The sequence below is a fragment of the Mycteria americana genome, chromosome 1, assembly GCF_035582795.1.
Source record: "Mycteria americana isolate JAX WOST 10 ecotype Jacksonville Zoo and Gardens chromosome 1, USCA_MyAme_1.0, whole genome shotgun sequence".
Taxonomy (NCBI): domain Eukaryota; kingdom Metazoa; phylum Chordata; class Aves; order Ciconiiformes; family Ciconiidae; genus Mycteria; species Mycteria americana.
Genome location: NC_134365.1, coordinates 135,175,214 through 135,194,676, shown reverse-complemented (window position 1 = coordinate 135,194,676; position 19,463 = coordinate 135,175,214). Strand labels below are relative to the sequence as shown.

Sequence of the window (19,463 nt, the reverse complement as noted above, 5' to 3'; positions counted from 1 at the left end):
TTAACACAGAGAACTCATGGAGTGTTCTGTGAACGGTCACAGAGAGAAGGTATCTTCTCTTCTTTGCCTCTTCATATACCAAAAAAGGAAGTTTTGGGACAGAGTAAGGATAATGATGAGATATTGCCATGCTTATTGTAGATCAAGAGTTCAGTGTCTGTAAAATTCAAAAAGGAGATTTAGAAAAAGAAACTAACCAACTTTTTATGTATACACAGAAATGTTCCATAGAACAAAACTGGCTATGCACCATCTGCTTTTAATTTTTGGACAAAACTCTCAGTACTGCCTAGCATTCCCAAACCCAGGCCCTCTGAGAGTTCACTTATAAAAGCAAATAAAACCCTACTTTCAGTGTACAACATGCTGTCCTTTATAAATTATTTGTAGGCCGAAACATTTCCATGGAGAATAAAGATGGGTCTTCTCCCCATGTGTCGAAATGAGCTCCAGTGTTACCCACAATAAAGTTTGTGATGACACCATCTTTGGCATACTGGCATATTACTTGTGTAACAGGCACAGCTTATTTCTAGTAAATTTATTGTAGTGATGCTTTTATTACTGCTGGCAGCACTTTCATCTGAGTTATGTCTGTGGAGAAACATCTACAGGTACCTCTTATTTGGCGAGAGGAACAAGAGCCATCTAACATGTTTGTGAGCCTAAGAGAGATGCGATCAAAGCCAGAAACTGTGGCTTAGTGTTAAGGGAAAATACGGTCTAAGAACTTTCTAAAAGTGACACTGATGAACTAGAATCGTGTTTGCCATCCTGTCTTGTGCAGTATTGATTGATTCAGTAACAGATACTAGACCTGCACGAGTTGTTCAGTGGAGATTAAACATGTAAGTTGGAGGAAGTTTTGAGTCTGAGTATGAGGCCTCTTACAAGTATGTTAAGGTTGACTTGGTGACGGTAATAGCTGAGTGGTTTTGGCATTTTCTGCCTCCTCTTTTAAACAATACCTTTATTATAAACATTTTATATAGCACATAACATAAAAATAACTTGTACCCTTTGTCTCTGGTACTTAGCAATGATGATTCTCCAAGAGAGACAGATAACTATTTGGCCTCTTACTAGTCAGAATAAGGCTGCTTTCAGAACATACCTTGTAATGCCTATCTTTTTATCTCTTTTTCTTGTATTATTTTATTCATCAGATGCATGTTTTGCATGATTTCCAAAGTCATGATTGATTTGCATTTTGTATTGTCTCTGTCTCTGGCGTTTAAGGTGCTTGGGCTGAAGTTTGATGTACTAAGCATTTCCAGAAATAAACAAAGACAAAAGCAAAACTGATGTAACAGTAGCTGAGTAAAAAACCACTATCCAGGAGGTAACTCAGAACTTCAATGCATTAAACTTGAGAGCTTTCCCACTGAGAGGTTAAAAACCCCTAAACCCAGCTCTGGTGCACAAACTAATGTAAATTAATACAGTATTTTAATGAGGTGATAAAAAGTTGCATTAAGAAAGAGGGTTTGGTAACTCTGGAAGTAATTTTTATGGGTGTTGTGTAAGAAATGGTTATAGAGGTAGCACAGAAAGTGTGGGGGTGATAGACCACAATCAGAGCATAAGAAAAAAGCGTATCCAACCAATGAATATCAAAGTATTGTGAAACTCACTATGAATGCTATCAGTATTAGGAAATGCCATTTAATACTCTTAGTAAATACTAAATTAAGTTTGCATTGGGTGCTGACACAGGAAATGGGTAAAAAAGTGTCTGTTATCTTCTCTGGAGAATCTCCTGCAATGAACTATTGAACAATTCTTAAGCATTTGTGGTTTTTTTGCTGTGGAAGTATGTGTAAAATGAAGTTGTGCTAAGGCGTTGAAAGTTTATTCTGACCTATAAAGTATACTCCGATACGATTAAAAAGAAACTTTAAATAGATTTCAATTGTCTTTTGGGGGATGAGGAGGAAAATGGGGTTTTCCCTTTTTCCAATCTTGTATTCAGGTTGAAAGCTGTCTTCACAAGCTAAGGACATTAATGGTATTGTACCACAATGTTTACAAAGCCAACTTCTCTCTAAGACCCTAGACTATAACCTACTTATCCCAAAGGGGATATTGGAAATTTAAAGAATTGTGTGGAAGCACAGCACAGAAAATGGACACTGTCCAGACCATATTGTCCTCAGTTGGAGAGAAACTAGACTTGAAGTCTTCCAATATTATGGCTGTAGGAAAGGAAGCAAAACCATCCAGAGATGCTCAGAGATGTGTACACAGATGTTCTCAGTGGTGGTTCCAGCCTGGACCTTTGGAAAGATACTTGAGCTGTAACATGAAGAATCATGGCTAAAGCTGAAAAATGTTGAAAGCTGGATTAATTAATTTTCGCCTCCTTGTTGTAATGTCATGGAGATGATGTTTCAGTGGCATGTTGAATAATCACCAAAAATCATAGGCTATTGGCTGACCAAAAGGAAACCTTATACTGTCAAGCTACAGAGATTTAAAGGTGCTACATGCGTATTATACAAGCAGCTAGATGACTATATGTTAATAAAGCCATCAAAATGCTATTATTGTTATTGTTGTTGTTATTTGTATAGACCACATAATGTGCTACTTGATGTCAGGTAGCTGCTGTTAAAGAGCTGTATAACTTTCAGAAAGATTATGCCCTGAAGGTACATTTAACAGCAATGCAGTGTGTTATATCCCCTAAAAATAATACAGGCAAGAACAAAATAAAGGCAAACAGAGCAGGATGTGATCGCTGCATAGAAAATTCTCTGCAGAACAAGGGCTCACACAAAGCCAACCCTTCCCAAGGCAAACTTTATTACTGCAAGTGATGTCTCTCAGGGAGCAGAATGGTGAATAGTACTGAGGCTGGTGAGGGTGAGAGTCTTGCTAGTGCTTTGCAGGATCAAGCCTCAGGCTTGTAACAGTATTCTAAGCTGCAGTGTCTCCGATCAGTGCTGGGGACTCCTGTCACATTGCTGAACAGGGTGCCGCTGCTGGGAGGGTGGGGTGGAGGGGATGAAATCCTTCCATTTAATAAGCTTGTTTGACATCAGCAATTATCAGCTGCCCACTGTCTGTGAAGTATTTCCTCTATTTCAGCAGCTGGGGTGGTGTTTTCCCGGCTTGCTGCAGTGTAATGATTAGATTGCTGTCTCTAGCCAGCTAGTGCTGAGATGCTGCAGGCTGAATGATAACTATGGCAGACAGAAAGGGTTATTCCTAAAGTGCTCCTGAGAGTCTCGTTGATTTATTTATTTATTTTCCCCCTCACTGCTTGCTGGTGGGAGGCTTATAACGGGTGCAGCACCAACAATCGCTCTAGGTCAAGCCACATTAGCCCTAGTGCTAACCTTCTAAAAGATTCAGATTTATGAATTCAATTATGGGATTTTACAGCCTGTTTAGCTTTGTTGTTGCTGTTATCATTGCTATTTATTCCTGTCTGTGTTCCGCTGCACTCCAACCCATTTCGGGGTAATTAGGGAGGTTCCTTTTGAGAATGTTTAGGCTGAACAAGAGGACAACAGGACTACAACAGAAATCTTTCGTTCTGTCCTTCCCCATCTGGCAGCTGTTGGTGTGAGCATATGGGCCCTGCATGTCTCGGTATCTTTACTTCTTCGTGGCTTTGACTGCGTTATATAACTTTTTTTCGTTAGTCTTTTTCCAAATAATTCTGACACTAAACAGTAAAGAAAGCATTTGTTTTATCGAATTGTTATCTTGACATTACAAAACAGATCTTATCAGAAACACGATAGGAACCTGTACACTTATTCTTTTAAAATACTGCGGTTTCTTTTCTCCATTCAAACTCATAATTTGATGGCTTAGGGCTGACTCATGATTTTCGTACGCTTGGGACTGGCAAGAATGACTATATCTGTACAAAGGGCAGAGAAACAGATAATCAGATTTGTGATGTGTGCAGAAAAAGTCTGTAACATTTAAGATCTTTAGCAAAATACCCCAGGAGTCCAAGCAACTTACAGTAAGCAAATTATCTTGGAACAAACTATCTGATATCTAATTGAATTTCCTACCATGGCTCCCATCAATCTTGTGTGCTGAAGACTACCTGTAGTGTGTACTGGGCTTGATAACAATTACAGCTGGTGATTAATTGTCAGACATAAAGCAGCTGAAAGACTATATATGGAGGCATATTATAGACAATATTGCTAAGTTTTTCTTGTTGCAGTTCGGAATGTTACCAAACAGTCAAGTAAACTATTAGTGTTCAAGTCAGAGAACATTTTTAATCTGTCAGGAAAGCCACACTAAGGAGGATTAGGTAATGGTGGCCTACTGTTAGTGGAAAAAAAGTTGTGGGGTTTTTTTTTCAGTTGTTCATATATTTCTGTGGTATAAACCCTTTCCTTCCCTTGGACCTCCCCTTGACTCTCCTTTGCCTTATAAGTATTTCTAATTTGCCACTCTGATGTTTTCTGACTCTCTGAGATCTGTTCTTGTGCCATTCTCTGCCTTCTTGGTCAAAATACTCTATACCTACCTAACGAAATTCACCTGTGTACTCAGTTCCAACTGTGTGTGAATTAGTTCAGTGAAAACTAGGACTGCACCCAAGTTTCTCTCCCAAATTCAACAGTAGGTTGAAATGGAAAGGTTGGAGATATGTTGTCCTTCACTTTTGCATTTTTTCGTCCTTTTTTTAATTTTGAATGAGAAAATAACAAGTCCAAAGAGCAAACTGGCTAAACCTTTTCTTTATTTCCTTCCATATTCATACATGACCCTGTAAATTACGAAGCATCTGATAAGAGATTATTTTCTTCTGAGATCTCCTCGGCGGAGTCACGCAACTTGGATACGTCAGACCAATACACTGACTAACATGAGAGATAAGACTTAGTAGCACGGACAATCACATACTAATGTGCCTAAACAACTCTGAGATTGAAGGCGAATCATCTATTGCAGTCCTGGAGAGCTGGCAGCTAGGACATAACCATCTGCTTCTTTTTGCAAAGAGATGCACAAAATTTCCGAGGGTTTCTTGGGCAAAGCTTTTCTTTAGTCTTATGGAACTGAACACTTAATGGATAAATCACTTAATGGAGAAAAAGGCAATTTAGGACAGGCAAAATACCACATACCATTTTTCTGAAAAGAGGTGTAGAGTTCATAGAATTGTACTAATTTTTAGCTGTTTTGGTAAATAAAACATGAGGGAATGGAATGAAAGAAGGTTTGGAATGTTTCACTAAATAAGCAAAGAAAGGATTATGGGACCACATAGTCATAAGTTGTCTCCTCTCTTCAGCCCGGGTTTCCCTAGCGCTCTATGGTAACGTGAATGTGGCAGTATTGTTGCCATGGGCACTTGCTAGTTCTGAGCAACTATACACCAAAGATTCTCGAGCAAAATTAACTTTACTGTTTAAGTTCTTCATCTTCCTGGAGAAATAAACTCCATTTACAGAAAAGCAAAGTCCTTTCTCTTTGGTGTGGTTGTAATGCAGGGGCTGCTGAGGCTGGTGAGTTTGATTCCATGATTTCACCCCATGGGTTCTGTTGTTAATATTTATTTAGCTTTACTTTCAAATGAATAATTGTTCAGCAATAGCTCTCTGAAGCAGAATGAAAACAATCTTCTCACAGTTCTCTGGGAGCGCTGTTTTTACATATGGCAATCAGCTTGCACCAATTATTTGAAATTGTCCCTATTTTCAGAACCAGTACAGTTAAAACAGTGTGATTACCATGACAATCAGCACTGCTAATAAGCAATGACTCCAGCATACCAATCCTTGCATTGTAAGTCAGCTGTAGATCAAGTTTGCCTGATACAATATATTATCAGTCCAAGAGAGTACACATTCAAACGCAAGCTTGTGTTTCATTTACAATCAGCTCCCAGACCTCAGGAGATTCAGCTGCAAGTCAATTACCTCTGCTGGATCTCAGTTGCAGGTTTGTTGGGTTTTTTTAATCTTGAAGCACAATTTAGGTGAAACATCATAGGTAAAGCACTTTACAAAAAAAATGTAAAAAATGTTCCTGAGCAGCTGTTAGAAACAAAGAGTGTGTTTGGGAACTAGTACCAGTTGCGTAAGATGGCTCTTCAACAAAAGATAAGTCATTATCTTCCTACTAAATCCAAATTCAGCATTATTCCTTGCGAGGCGTCATTTCCTTAAGATACTTCTTCATTTTTAAGGCTGACATATCTTGACACGATGGCAGCTGATGATAGGATTAGTCAAGACAGTCTAACATCTGAATAAAGCTTTGACAGGGAGCCTGGCCCTGCGTGCTGATACTGCACAAGCCATCTTGTTGCATGTTATGTTACGAAATATCATTTTTGTTACATTTCTGATAAATATAACAATAAAAGACAAGCTAGGTATTATTTAGTGCTTCTTCTTAGCAACTGCTCTTCACGGGGTTTCAGCTGAAGCACGTTCATCTGGCCAGTAGGGAAGCAGGCCCTACTTCTGCGTGGGGGAGATCACAGTTTCACTGTGCTGCCTTCCAGAAATAGCAGGGAAATTCGTCAAGGTTTTCTGTACATTCTCTCCTTTTCTCCTACATAGAAACCCATGCAGTCTTCTGAGGATAGCGAGCGATGCCAAAATGAACAGGGTGATGTAATGGTCTGTGACGCCGGGGTGAGGCAGGACCCACCCTGCATCTCCTTACGGCAGGACACGGTCTGCTTGTTCCATGATAGACCTGTAAGCCCAGTCCAGTCACGATCACATACATATGGCCAAATACCATGCCATGCATAGGGTATCTGATGACACACAGACTCTGCCAGATGTAAAGGATATCAAGATGTCTGCTGCCTTACAGCAGAAACAACCGAAAATAGAGTATGCTTGGTCCTAGGTACGTGGCACAGGGGACGTTGAACCGAGACGGTGAAGGCCCTAAAAATATGAAGATGATCTCTCCTATTGGAAAATATCTCCTCACAGGACTATGTGAAATTCCACCAGTGGGAGATATAGTTTAAAACATAAAAATACCTGTGTGCAGAAAATTAAGTCTATGTCAAAGGTAAGCGAGAAAATACGATGCTCATGTGTGTAGTACAGGATGATATTTTCTGTGGGTTTATTTTCAAGTGTATTTTACTGCAAAATAAATTTTTTTTTTTAAATTGGGATTAGTTAAATGATGAGGCAATGGCATATTAACAGTATCAGACTGGCTTACTTAATTTCTGCTGAGATCTAATTACATAGTCCCCTGCTGGGCTTTGCTTGAGTGAAGAATTTCCCTGTGTGCTGTTATGTACAGGGAGTTCTGGTTAAGCGTCAAGTAGAATCTAAATCAAAGTAATCATCAGGCTTTTTTCTACCTAGTTCTCTGGGTTAGGCAGATACTCCGATTTCAGTAAGTATAAGATGCTAAACCTTGGAGACCTTCTGTGGCCTGTGGACTTCCCCAAAATGTCCATGTAGAATGCATTCCTCTCCTCCATATGTATGTCAAAATGTGTGGAGACATGTGGCATTGTCCCAGCACTGTGGCTCCTCAGTAAGTACTGTGCAAGGCAGTGAATTTGAACAGGGTGAGTTTGCACTCACGGAAGGTAAAGCGAGGTTAGGAACAGGCAAGCACTAGTTTTCTTGCTGTCCCTAAACTCATGGACTTCATTAATGCAACGCAATGAGGGTGCAGGGCCTTCTCTTCTAGGAACCTCTTCTAGGAACCTCAATTTACGTGGGAGCACCACATGAAGGTGTCACTGGACTTGGAGCAAAAGGCAGTTTGAATGTCTGAGAGCTTCAGGGATGTCTGAAGTTAATGTCAGACTGGCCACTTATCTGAGAGGCCAGTGTTTCTCCTCCCTAATCATTATCACAGGCAGTTAAAACAGAACTCCACAGTATATCATGGGAAGGGGGGGGAGCAAGGGAGACAGATCCTCAGGTGTTACCTAACCCTTGGTGAGGTGAGAATCCTATGTACTTTTGTGACATGAACAAGGTCTGAGGCATGAAGACGTAAGGTGCCCAGGACATGGCCCCTAATATTTTACTGCAACGTCTTAGCATTTGCATTGCTTTCTAAAATGTGTTTGTGTATTTTTTAAAGTAATCATTAGAAGATGCAAATTTTATATAGATTTAACGATAAAGCATATTGTCATTTATTATTTGAATTACCATAATAGCAGATGTTTTCCATGCTGTAGTGGCAGTGCAGATTTTATGTCCTTAACACATACCATGGCGGCCATAAATATTTGTACAGCTATACTGTTGTTCATATGCCGCTGAGGAATCCAAAGACTACATTTTTTCTTCATTATCCATGGAGACTGTATTTGTAATAGTTCACAGCTAGATTAGTGATCCAAACGGCAGCCATAAGCAGTGCTGGGTTGTTTGCTGGGTTGTGGATTACTTTAGAAACAATTTATGAAAGACAGCTGATTTATCCAACAGCTGATGACAAGCACAGACTTATCAACTTCCTTCTAAAATATTTATCAAATATACCTGTGGCTAAGGTACCTTCTCAAAGAACCAACTGCTGTAATTATGGGATTTATGTTTTCTTTGCAGCTTGGTATTTTGGCTCTGCTAAATTTGCCCATGGTCTCATGTTGCCACCATTTACCATAATATCTGTACAATTTTCAGACAACAGACAATGATAAATTCCTCAAAACAGGAACATTTGTAAGTTGTTGCATTACAAATAGGAACTTGCTTTGCTTTAAATTACTCCTCTCTAGCCTTTTAGATGAAATTCCTAAATCCTCAAGGATCCATGTGCTGCAGGCTCACAGCAGTCGACTAGGAGGGCTGGTTGGAGTTTCTGTCCCTCCGACTCAGGAAGTTTGTTTTTCCACTGCAGGTAGGGGTTAAATATTTGCAAAACAAAATGATGTAGATGTCGTTCAAGATATGTTTAAAAGATTTTCCAGTAAAAAGATTGTGTGCAGGCTTACTGATGGTAAGACTCTAGGTTTGTCTAACTTCTCTGGAAGCTCCATTCATGAACAGCTGTAACGTTTTGTCTTGACCTCTCAACGCTTTCGTTTTAGGTTCAGCGTGAACCCTGACAAGCCTAATTGATTTTGTGTTTGCAGTTGCAACAGTCTAAGAATGCACCAAAAAAACCCCCTAAGTGAACTTTGTGAGAATGTTATCCTGCAACAAATCACACAAAGAATGGTGACATATACATAAGTAACCAAGACACTAGTGAAAAAAAAATTACTGCTGCCAGAATATTGTTTTCAAATGTTTGTGTGCAAGCTGGGAGGCAAAGGAAATAGGTCTCAAATGCCAAGAGTTTTTTTCCTACCCCTATTCTGGAATAGCAAATAATGAAAAACAAACAAACAAACCAACCCCCTGTATTGAATAAGGCTAAGGTTGCTGTCAAAGAAATGCTATTCAGAAATCAGAAAGGAAAGAAAATCTATCTGGAAGAGCTGTGTTGTAAAGGAGATGTGTTTGTTAGCAGGATTTTCAGGGTGAGTTCATACTTGTGTGTGTTTTTAAGGTAGAATATAGAACAGCAATCTGCAGTACCAGAAAGCTATAATGCTTTCTTACCCATATTGTAGTTGTGTTAAGAGTCTGAGTCAGAGGTTGTTGCAAACCTGCATTTAAGGCTACTTCCTATCCTGAAGAATTTTGGCAGGTTAGAAATTATCTTAAGGTTAGATAAAAGACATGGTCTTTTGTTGAATTTTTCCAGCTTCAGGAGAAGATTTTGAATACTTCATAGGTATATTAAGAGCAATACAACTAAAGAGAAGGTACAGGATCTCTTTGCTTTCTCAGTACATCCAGGGGTTACACCTGTACAGTGTCTCAGGTTTAACTGTGTATTATGTACACTGCATTTCTTAAAAGTACGACAGCAAGTCAGTATTGAACTGCTTCCCATTGACCACAAAAGCCGCTAAGCTTCATCTAGCTAAGAAAGGATGTCTGCTTCCTTGACAAAGACATTTCTTGTTTGCATGAGGCATTGCTTCTAGCCTCTTAATCTTTAGGTGACTCTAGGGAGGCAAAGTGATGTTCTGCATCAATAACCCTTCACATTAAATATCTATCAGGAGTGGTTCTCTGTACCTGAGGTGTTTGTTCCTGCTGCAAATATTCTTTAGCTTTTCTGTCCTTGACTCGAATCTCAAGGTCCTTCAGTTGGCCCTCTGTTCATCTTTGTCCAGATGTAGTTGTTATGGTTGACATTTCCAAAATTATGGTTCTGTAATAGGGCTTTCATGGAGGTGTGCATGGGGACGGTGCTTGACTTCATGTTGTCCTCTGATAATCGGCTCAGGTTTGGTGGATGTGTGATGGAGCCAAGCTATAAATGCAAGGGCTGTATTCCTGCATGGTGTTTTTCAAGAGGCTACTTAGCAGTGCAAAGTGGAGGCACAATTGCGACCCACCACCTGTACGTGGGGAACATGATGGTAAACAGGGGCTGCCCAAAGAGCAGTAAGCTCAAGTGTAGAGTAGAAGGGTTGCTAGAGGACCAAGGAAATCCATGATGATTCTGAAGTTCCTCCTACTGCTCTTGGACATGCTTATGGTTCCCCTTGGGAGACTTCAGAGGCTAGACAGCACGGGAAATAAAAGAGGTCAGTCACCAAGGTACTTTGGGAGGCATTACACTGGGACAGCATATGCAAAGCCCATATGTCTGAAGGAGTTTCTGAAGGCCTTCTGCAGTTCTAGGAAGAAGCCAGATGCTTTCCTGTATCTGTACAAAAGCTACCATGGTATATCTTCATTTCTTAAGATAGCTACATTCTAGTCAGCTTCCATTTTAAGAGAACATGTCTCCACAGTTTTATTCTGTTCTGTTCATATGATAGCTTATGTGAATGAAGCCTTCCTCCCATCTCCCTGCCATGACGCCATCACTTTTCTCGTTATCTGTCTTTCTGTCTTGAAAGAGTATTGGTTTTCAATTCTCTGCCTGTAAAAACTTTCTTTGTTTTATTTTTGTCTACAGGGTTTAGTAAAGAAGTGCTAGTACTACCACAGCAAATGCAGATTATTATTAGCTATAATAGCAACATCTAGGCACTCACATCCATTAAACACTACAAGAATAAAATAAAGGAGAAGAATTTGGTTTAATGCATTAAAAAAACAGTATAAAATAATATTTGTTCATTTTGCTTACAACACTTTTGATGCTATCCACATTCATGGAAAGATACTGTCTTGGTTCCATTAGATCATTAGCAAAATTCCTAGTTAATTGAGGGGAGCCAAGATTTCACTTATCACTCATCCCAAACAATAAAAAAGGAAAAGTAGCGGAAGTGGGAGAAACTGGATTAAATTACATACATATTTTCCTTTAAGTTTGTAATAAAATGTAAGGGTTTAGTCATGAGTGGTTGGATTGGAATATCAATGAAAGGAGCACTTTTTCTTTAGCTCCTTTAATGGGCATTGATGCTCATCAACTAAAATACCAACACGGGGAATTTGTTGTTACAAAAGAAGCCTATTCAAATAGATCATCTACAACGGGATATTTCACAATAAGTAGTAACAGATAGTATAATGTCAGATGTTCAGGGATCTGCACAGTTATTAGAATGATAGAAGGAAAACATTTAAGGGAATGATGTACAGTCCATGGGTGAGAAATAAAACTAGAACACCCTTTAACTGGATGTACTTCTTATACATTCCAGCGATGAGAATACCTTCATTTAACAGTCAGATGATCTACAATACTTTACATCTTTAATTTATTACTTACACATTCCTCAATGCCTTGTTACTTACTTCATTATAAATAATTAGACAAGCAACACTAATGAAGAGTTAAGTAAATTGATTATGTGTAGAAAGATTACATTTTGTTGGATGAAAAATGATGCACAAGCAAAATAGTGATGAACTGGTTGGCTGTGAGCTTCATGGTCCTAGTCATACTGCCCCTACAGCAGTTGAAGAGCACCCTTTGTGGAAAAAAGATGAGGAGTTCTACTTCTGTGTCTGAGCATGCTAGATCATCTGGGATTTAGATGCCATTTCTCCCACTTTTTTGGCATGCGATTGGTTTTTCAGTGATTTGCATGAATGTGAAGTTATTTGGAAACTTGAATTTTACTTGAGTTTTTTTCTTAAACAAGTGAATGAAAAGCATTTTGTCTTTCTTTGGAGGCTGGTGCAAATATCTTGTGTAATTCCAGTCAGTGTAGCTTTCTTACTAAGCATTGAACTATTCTTTTGCAGAGACATTTGAGGGGGAAAAAGTAGTATTTATTTAAGCTTGCATTGGTTGTTCTAGAACTGCAGTTTAGGTGCCATCCAACGTATCTATTCAAGAAAACAGTTCATGCTATTTTACATTCATGCAAGTCCACAGAATCCGTCTGTACACTATCCTGAGAAAACCATTTCAGCTGAAGAAGAATATGAAGACTTTCTGAGTCAGACTTTGGGAATAGTGCAAGGCACATATAGAGAATGACTTCAGTGGCAAAACATATACAATGATTTAACTATTTCATTAGGGAGACACCTAAAAAGTACATATATGCTCTCACACACACAAAAAGGCAGTTCTATCATATTTATATTGCATACTTTCATGAAAAGAAATAATTTGTGTGTGCTTATTCATTCCTAGGGCTGTGGACTTGAATCCTTGTTGTACATCAGCCTTTCTCTATACAAAACCACTGCAAACAAGGGTGCTGAGGCAACAACACTAACTTACCTTATCAATATTCCACTTGTGTTGCAAAGCACTGTGAAGTTTGAGACCTTGCGATGCTGGATGAGGTGCAGGCACATAAAAAATAACAGTCTTGCATTCTAATTAGCAGAAGCTATGAGTGGTGAGGATGACAAGAAAAGGATGAAAGAGCAACACATGTAAAGGATGCTGTGGTGAGCAACTGAGTGGTTCTAAATCATTTCATGGGCTGTGAGAAATTTTTCAGTTGACTGCTGTTTGATTGATACTAATAAGTATTACAGCAAAACAACCTGAAGAAACAATCCTGGAACAAATTGAAGAAAGAAGGGCTAATAGGTAGAGGACAATTATCCACAATGTGCAAAGGAATATTTTATTATGCTAATGTTTCCTTGAAAAATGATTGCGCTAAATAAGCTATTGGTTGAAAAATAATGACAGATAGCAATGAATGCTCAGACTAAGTACACACAGGATGTAAGCAGCCGTTACCAGATTTGTGTGTCAAGTCTTCAGACCTTCCATGTGACCTGGCAGGAGATACCCCTAAGAAAATAGTTGCTGCCCATGACAGTGTAGTTGGGGAGCATCAACCATTATGGAAAAATCTCTTCCTAGTTAAGCAAATTATAGACAAATCCTGCTCCTTTACCTTCTATTCTTTCAAGCTGAGGACTTCACAGTGCAGCTTGATACAGATACAGGCTATAACAGATGTTCTTGATCTGTAGATTTGACAGTCAACATCACAAGACTACAGATCACTTCCACACCAATCCATCTGTTGAGATAAGAATTTGTGCTTCCAGTGGTGCACTGCCTCTGCCATAAGTGACTCCAGGCAATTTCAAACTTCATTTTGAGCCAAACTCAAATCAGAGGGTGGATCAGACGTCCCTGGAAGACTGAAAAGAAGAAAAAGATCCTGTACTTACCTTTCCTGTGTAATTTTAAGATTGCTTACCTGCCACCAAAGACTGTACACATCAATAAGTATTTTTTGTCTTAAAGGATGATGTAATTCTTGTGGTGTACCATCCTGGAAGCGAGAAGAGGCCAAGAAATATATGAGAAATGTGTGAAACAGGGACCTCTGTGCTAAGTAATCTACAGAATGAATAGAACTGACAATGAGGCAGCAGAAGTTGCCTTAAGAATGCTGGCAATGCCTAGGGAAGGAATCTGGATCCTCACTTATGGGATGAACACAGGCTCCCTGGCTTGTCCATTGAGAGCTTTCTGGAACAGATCCAACCTGGAAGGAAGGTGATTACCATGAAGAAAAGATTATTCCAGACTGATCCAAAATCAGACAAGACTGTTATTTTGAGCTTTCTCACAGACACGAATTATTATAAATAGAAGAATGGCCCAAATTGCAATAAGGACAATTTTATTTTCATTTTTTATATTAGACTTGCAAAGTCTTCAGTTCATGCCCTAGTATACACTTATGGTGAAATACTGTCTCAAGTACTCAAAAATAGTACGTAGGATGTTAAGGTTGAATTATTTATAGCCTTTCTTTTGGTCTGTTCCAAGAAGTACTTAGATTATCATTCCTCTGTTCTTGACACAGTTTTGTGAAAGTATCTGACAGATACTTCCAAACATAAATTTTATCCCATGTTCTAACATCAACATATATATTATACTGGTAAAACGCCCATTGACTTCTATGGGAGCAATGAAATTCTGTGTTTTGAGGAAATCTCAGCTTCAGAATCATATTCATGCAGATTAAAATCTAAACTCCCAGTGACTCATGGAATATAAAATCAAACCTTCTCAAGAAGCTTTTGAGTTTTTTAGACTCATAGCATGTGCACATATGCTTATGGGGGTGAGCCAAATGCTCTAAGTTTTGAATATTTAGAACAATCTTACTATTGAACTATGGAAAATTTTGGCATTTATTGTTCATGTTTTTTAAGAAAAAGAATATAAAGAGGGAAAAGTAAATAGAAACAGAAAAGAAATATTAGATGTGTCATGCTGTGTGAAATGCATGTATGTGCCTAGAATTTTGTGCTGAAAGCATTTGACAAAACCACTGTGGAAATTTCTGTCAGTGACTTTATGCTCTTCCAGCCTCTTGGAGCCACACAAAGAGCACTGTCACTTAGCAGAAATGTCATGCTTGGTATTCACCAAATACTATTTTACTGTCAACTATAGCTCAGCTTAGTTTATTTATTTTTCTGAAGAAGCCTGGAAAAACTTTCTGTTGGGAATGCATGAGTACGGGAAAGTTTTAGTATTTTTGAATTCAGTTGTTTTGGAATTACATGGAAATTTATATAGTGTACTGGTGTCTTAATTAGTGTAATGTGGGTTGGGGCAGTTGCTGACCTCTGCCAGAGATTCACAGGTGAAACTTTTTATCTGTTTGTCACTCAAAAGGCAAGTCAGCCAAGGCAAATCAATTTCATTCTGCTCATCCACAAGCATCCTCCTTGGAAATAACTGTTTCCTCCTGCTTGAGACACATTTTAACCTTGTCTATATTTTTTGATTCCTTCGCTAAGTTTTATAGCTGTATTCCCAGATCTGTGTGCCACATGTCACTTACTTTCTCAGCCCTAGAACCGGCAAATAAAATACAAGCTGAGTCATTGTTTCCCCAGGGCCTTAAACAGCTGAAAAAATGCCTGACCCTTGTTTTTTTGTCTTTTATTTTCAAAAGAGTGTGTGGATATTTGAAAGAAAACAGGCTGCCTTCTAGCTGATTTATTGCTTCCATGCAATATAATGAAAGAATCTGTTTCCAGCACCACCTACCCGCTGAGGAGTCCTCCCAGCCGTCTTTGGACTGGGAATCCCACTGGGTGCCTTTGGTCCCCAGTGACAACCCCTGGCAGCTCATGGATGAGCAAACCCAGGTGCTGCTGAACACCCTAGGGCCCATGCTGGTCAACAAGACGTGGCTTGTCGGTATGTTAGAGCAGCTTGTAGATGGGTGGGTCACAGGTGACAACCTGAAGTTGCAGCTGACAAAGATTCTCCATCAGGTTCCTTTTGTCTTTGTGCCTGTGGATGGCTTGACTCCTCCCAACGTGAACGGTCCTGCTTTTTCTCACAAGGAAAGTCCTGTCATTTCTCCCCTTGTTGTTCTTCTTCTTTTCTCTCACTTTCTCTTTCCGCTATTTCCTCGGAAACCTGTGGTTTTTATACTCTTTCCCAGCTTTTTTCTTCTTTTTCCTATTTTTTCATTCTGGAAAATATATGCTTAGATTCTCAGTTGTTTGTTCTTCTCTTCCTCCATGTCACAGTGCTCCTTTTGGAGTAAAAAATATCACTGTTTATTTTCTGTCTCCCTTTTCTCTCACACGCACACATTTCCCTGGGTACCTATTGCTTCTTTCTAGGATTTCATGCCCACAGAACTAGCTTAATGTTCAGGTCTAGAATAGAGAGCATTTAATGACCTCCCATGCTACTGGGCAAAGCCAGATCGCAGATGCTGGTGTAAGATGTCAGCAAAAGCAACCCAATGCTGTAACTTGTTTAGTCGCCTCAGGCAAGTCATCTCTCTTCTTTGTTTCATCTCTAAGATGGCTCTAATGATACTTAATGCCTTTGTGATTTATGGATGGAAAACTCTATGCACAATCTGGTTGTTTATTATCAGCATTATTATTGTTGTTGTTGTTATTATTATTATTAGTTCTGCAGCCTAATTTGACCCTTTAGCTCCTTCCAGTTAAATTATTGAATATCTCAAGATCCTAAAAGTACGTACAAGATTATAAATAAAGAGCAATTTGTTGTTATGAGGCCTATCTTTCACAGTACAAGTCTAAAGGGTTAAAGGAAGGACTACCTTTCTGAGACTTTGCTTTTAAGGCACGTAGTTAATATTCAGAGGTCAGCTATGAAATCTGCTAGTTTGTCAGACAAGTTTTTATTCTGAGAATGCTTTTTGTAAGTAGTTAGGAAACAATGAAACACATACAGGATATCACATACAGGGTATTTGGAATAATAATGCCAACTGAATTCTTTCTGGTATAGTGGTAGGTTGTTTCTCTTTCTAATCCGATGAGATAGAGAGCTGTACCCGAGAGGAATGACCTAGATACAGACTCCAACTGACAAACATTTTTTAAGAGAAAGGAGATGCTGTTCCGTGTCTGTGATGGGCATGGAACTGCACTGAAGAACTGAGGGTGTAATTCGTACAGCAAAGAGTTGATGCACTAAGCAATGGTTTTAATGTACTGAGAACTGGGTATTTTCTTTTAACAAATTCATATGGCAAAACCACTAAAAGGAGGCCAGATATTGCTTAATCCTTCTGCTTTTCTTTCATTTGATTGATCCCTGCTTTCCCAAACACCACCATTTGTACTCTTGATTCCTGGCTGGCTATTTGGGAATATAGGGTGAGGTCCAAAAAAAGCATTTCTGAACAATTGAGGTGGAATTTAGGTGCCTACATCAAGGCCATAATTCACAAACAAATGGGCTAAACCACTTAGGCTTCAGAGAGCTTTTAGCTGCAGAAGAACCTGTGGTTCTGCTACTGCACATGCACTTCATCCGCTGACTTACATGTGAGTCCCAGGTGGGACTTGCAAACTGTAAGTACCCCCTAAGCCCTCTGAGCGGCCTAATCTGTGATGTGATCCCCACGAACAATCCAAGGTTATCACAACGACACTGACCACTCATAACTCATGTCCCAGGGATAAAGTCTAGCTGCCTACTAGCGTCAGAGCATGAATACCCAGGGAGTGAGAGGCGCAGATTCTGGTCCCTGCTGCTCAGGGTACACTCAGCTAGTGAGTTAGACTCCTTCTTGGTCTCCTGGTTTAATGAATCTTGCATTGTTGAATGCGCACCTTCAAAGAAGCTTTTAAAGGTGGTTTCTGTCTGGATTTATTCTACAGGAGCTGTGGATTTGAATGTCCTTAAACTGAAGACTAGTTGGACGTATGTTTCATGTATACCAGGTGAGTGGTTCAACCAGTAGGTCACTACCCACTAGGAAGGGAGTCACCATCACTTTCGGAAGTCTGCTGAAATGAACATCTAAAGCACCTCAGCTCGCACTATGATTTTCAGCTCAGTGTCTGGGTCTCACAGAAGCACATCATAAGGCTGCAAACATATATCCTCAACCAGGAGATGGACAGATTTTCATAGAACTCCATCTGTTTGGATTTTTGTTTGAATCCTGGTTTGATTTTAATTTTTAGGTATCTCCCCACTCACTATGTAATCATGCTTAGGTGTCTAATTTGTTTTTTCAGGGTACACTTCTCCTGGATTTGATATCCTGAAAGAAAGAGTGAAGACACTGCACATCATCCTGCCTAAATACCTCTTTTATATTTGGTTCTTTAATGTAAACAACTGAGAATATACCTTTAAAGCACTTTGTTACAAACCTCTTTTAAAATCTACATCCCACATAGTTCATTAGATGCTGAGTGATGAACACATCACACATTTATCCAAAATGGCCTGTCTAATTAGCAGCTGTAAAAGATAACAAATGGAAAGAGCTGTCTGATCTCCAGCCATCTAAACGTATGACAGTGTGTGCCTGTGGTCTTGTGCCTCGTTAGTTCTGTTCAAAACAATTTCTTCAGTGATCAGTGAAGTCGGCAGGAATGAAGGCAGCTCAGCATCTTGAAAGATCATGCTACTTCTTTAGGTGCTTAGATGTGGCATGCACCCATGTTTGACCCAAATTCTAGAATGAAAGCCCTGCTAGCCAATCTCTTAACTGCTGCATATACCATTAGAAATAAGGCAGAGCTTATCAGTGCTCATGAAGCTCCCCTTTAGAGTGTTTGTGGCTTTGGACAGTCCTCCACCTGCCTTTATGAATGATAATGCAATAACACAGCCATTAACATTTATCGTACAAATGATAAATCCGATTAAAAAGGAGACAGTGAAAACCACATGCCATGGCAATGATCCACATGAAAGAAGCATGTATAATATGTTACTTAAAGAAACCGTGGGATGAAATTAGCAGACCCATGTATACGTTTTTGAAGAACCTTCCAGATCACACTTGGCTGAACATGAATGGTCAGAACACACTGCTATTCAACAGGTAAATATACACATTAATTGTCATCAGAAGACGTAAATGCATTTACTGACCAGTGTAAAATACTATTTGTCCTTTAAATGTTGATAACAAGACAGGATTAACTGTTGTTAAGCCTTTTGTGTTTTTTCCCCACAACTTTGATTAACTCAGAACATCTTTGTTTAGCCTAAAATGTTTTCTTCTCTGCAGAAACATTTACTTCAGCTCTTCTAAGTTTATCTGTTTTGTTTGTCAGATAATATTTGGAAATATTTTATCCACGCTATCTTAAAGAAATTAATTGTAACTAGTACAGGTGGTTTGTACTCTGGAAATGGTAAGCACTGTGTTTCTTCAGATTAGAGGTGGAAGAGGTAGACTTTAATCCATGGTTAAAAAGAGGAAAAAAAAAATTCTGTTGATTTTACTTCTTCCATTGATCAGACACTGAGGTGGTATTCATTTTAGTTAACCTTAGCTGTTTAAAAGGCAGATGTCTAGTTTAGATTGCCCCTACAGCCAGAGGAAGCAAAAGTGAAAAATGGCTCCATGGACCATATAACTCACCTGCCTTAAACACTGGACTCGCCTTCTGTAAGTGCCTGTATCTTTCCACTAAAAACCAAAGAGATGCCTAATTTTTGACTGTTAAAATTAGGTAAAATAATGTTATCACAAGGCTTTAATCCTGTACTGATCTCAGAGGCTTTGTGAGGTTCATGGTGGTCCCAAAGATTTACAT

General features: G+C 39.1%; 1 long non-coding RNA gene across 1 annotated transcript in view; it reads left to right on the top strand.

The window, feature by feature from the left end:
• The window catches only part of LOC142404891 (uncharacterized), a 28,174-nt gene extending 9,925 nt beyond the window's left edge, over window positions 1-18,249 (top strand). The window contains exon 3 of the long non-coding RNA XR_012773986.1: window positions 17,925-18,249. This is a non-coding gene — a long non-coding RNA (uncharacterized LOC142404891). The remainder of the gene's footprint in view (window positions 1-17,924) is intronic.
• The last annotated feature ends 1,214 nt before the right edge of the window (window positions 18,250-19,463 follow it).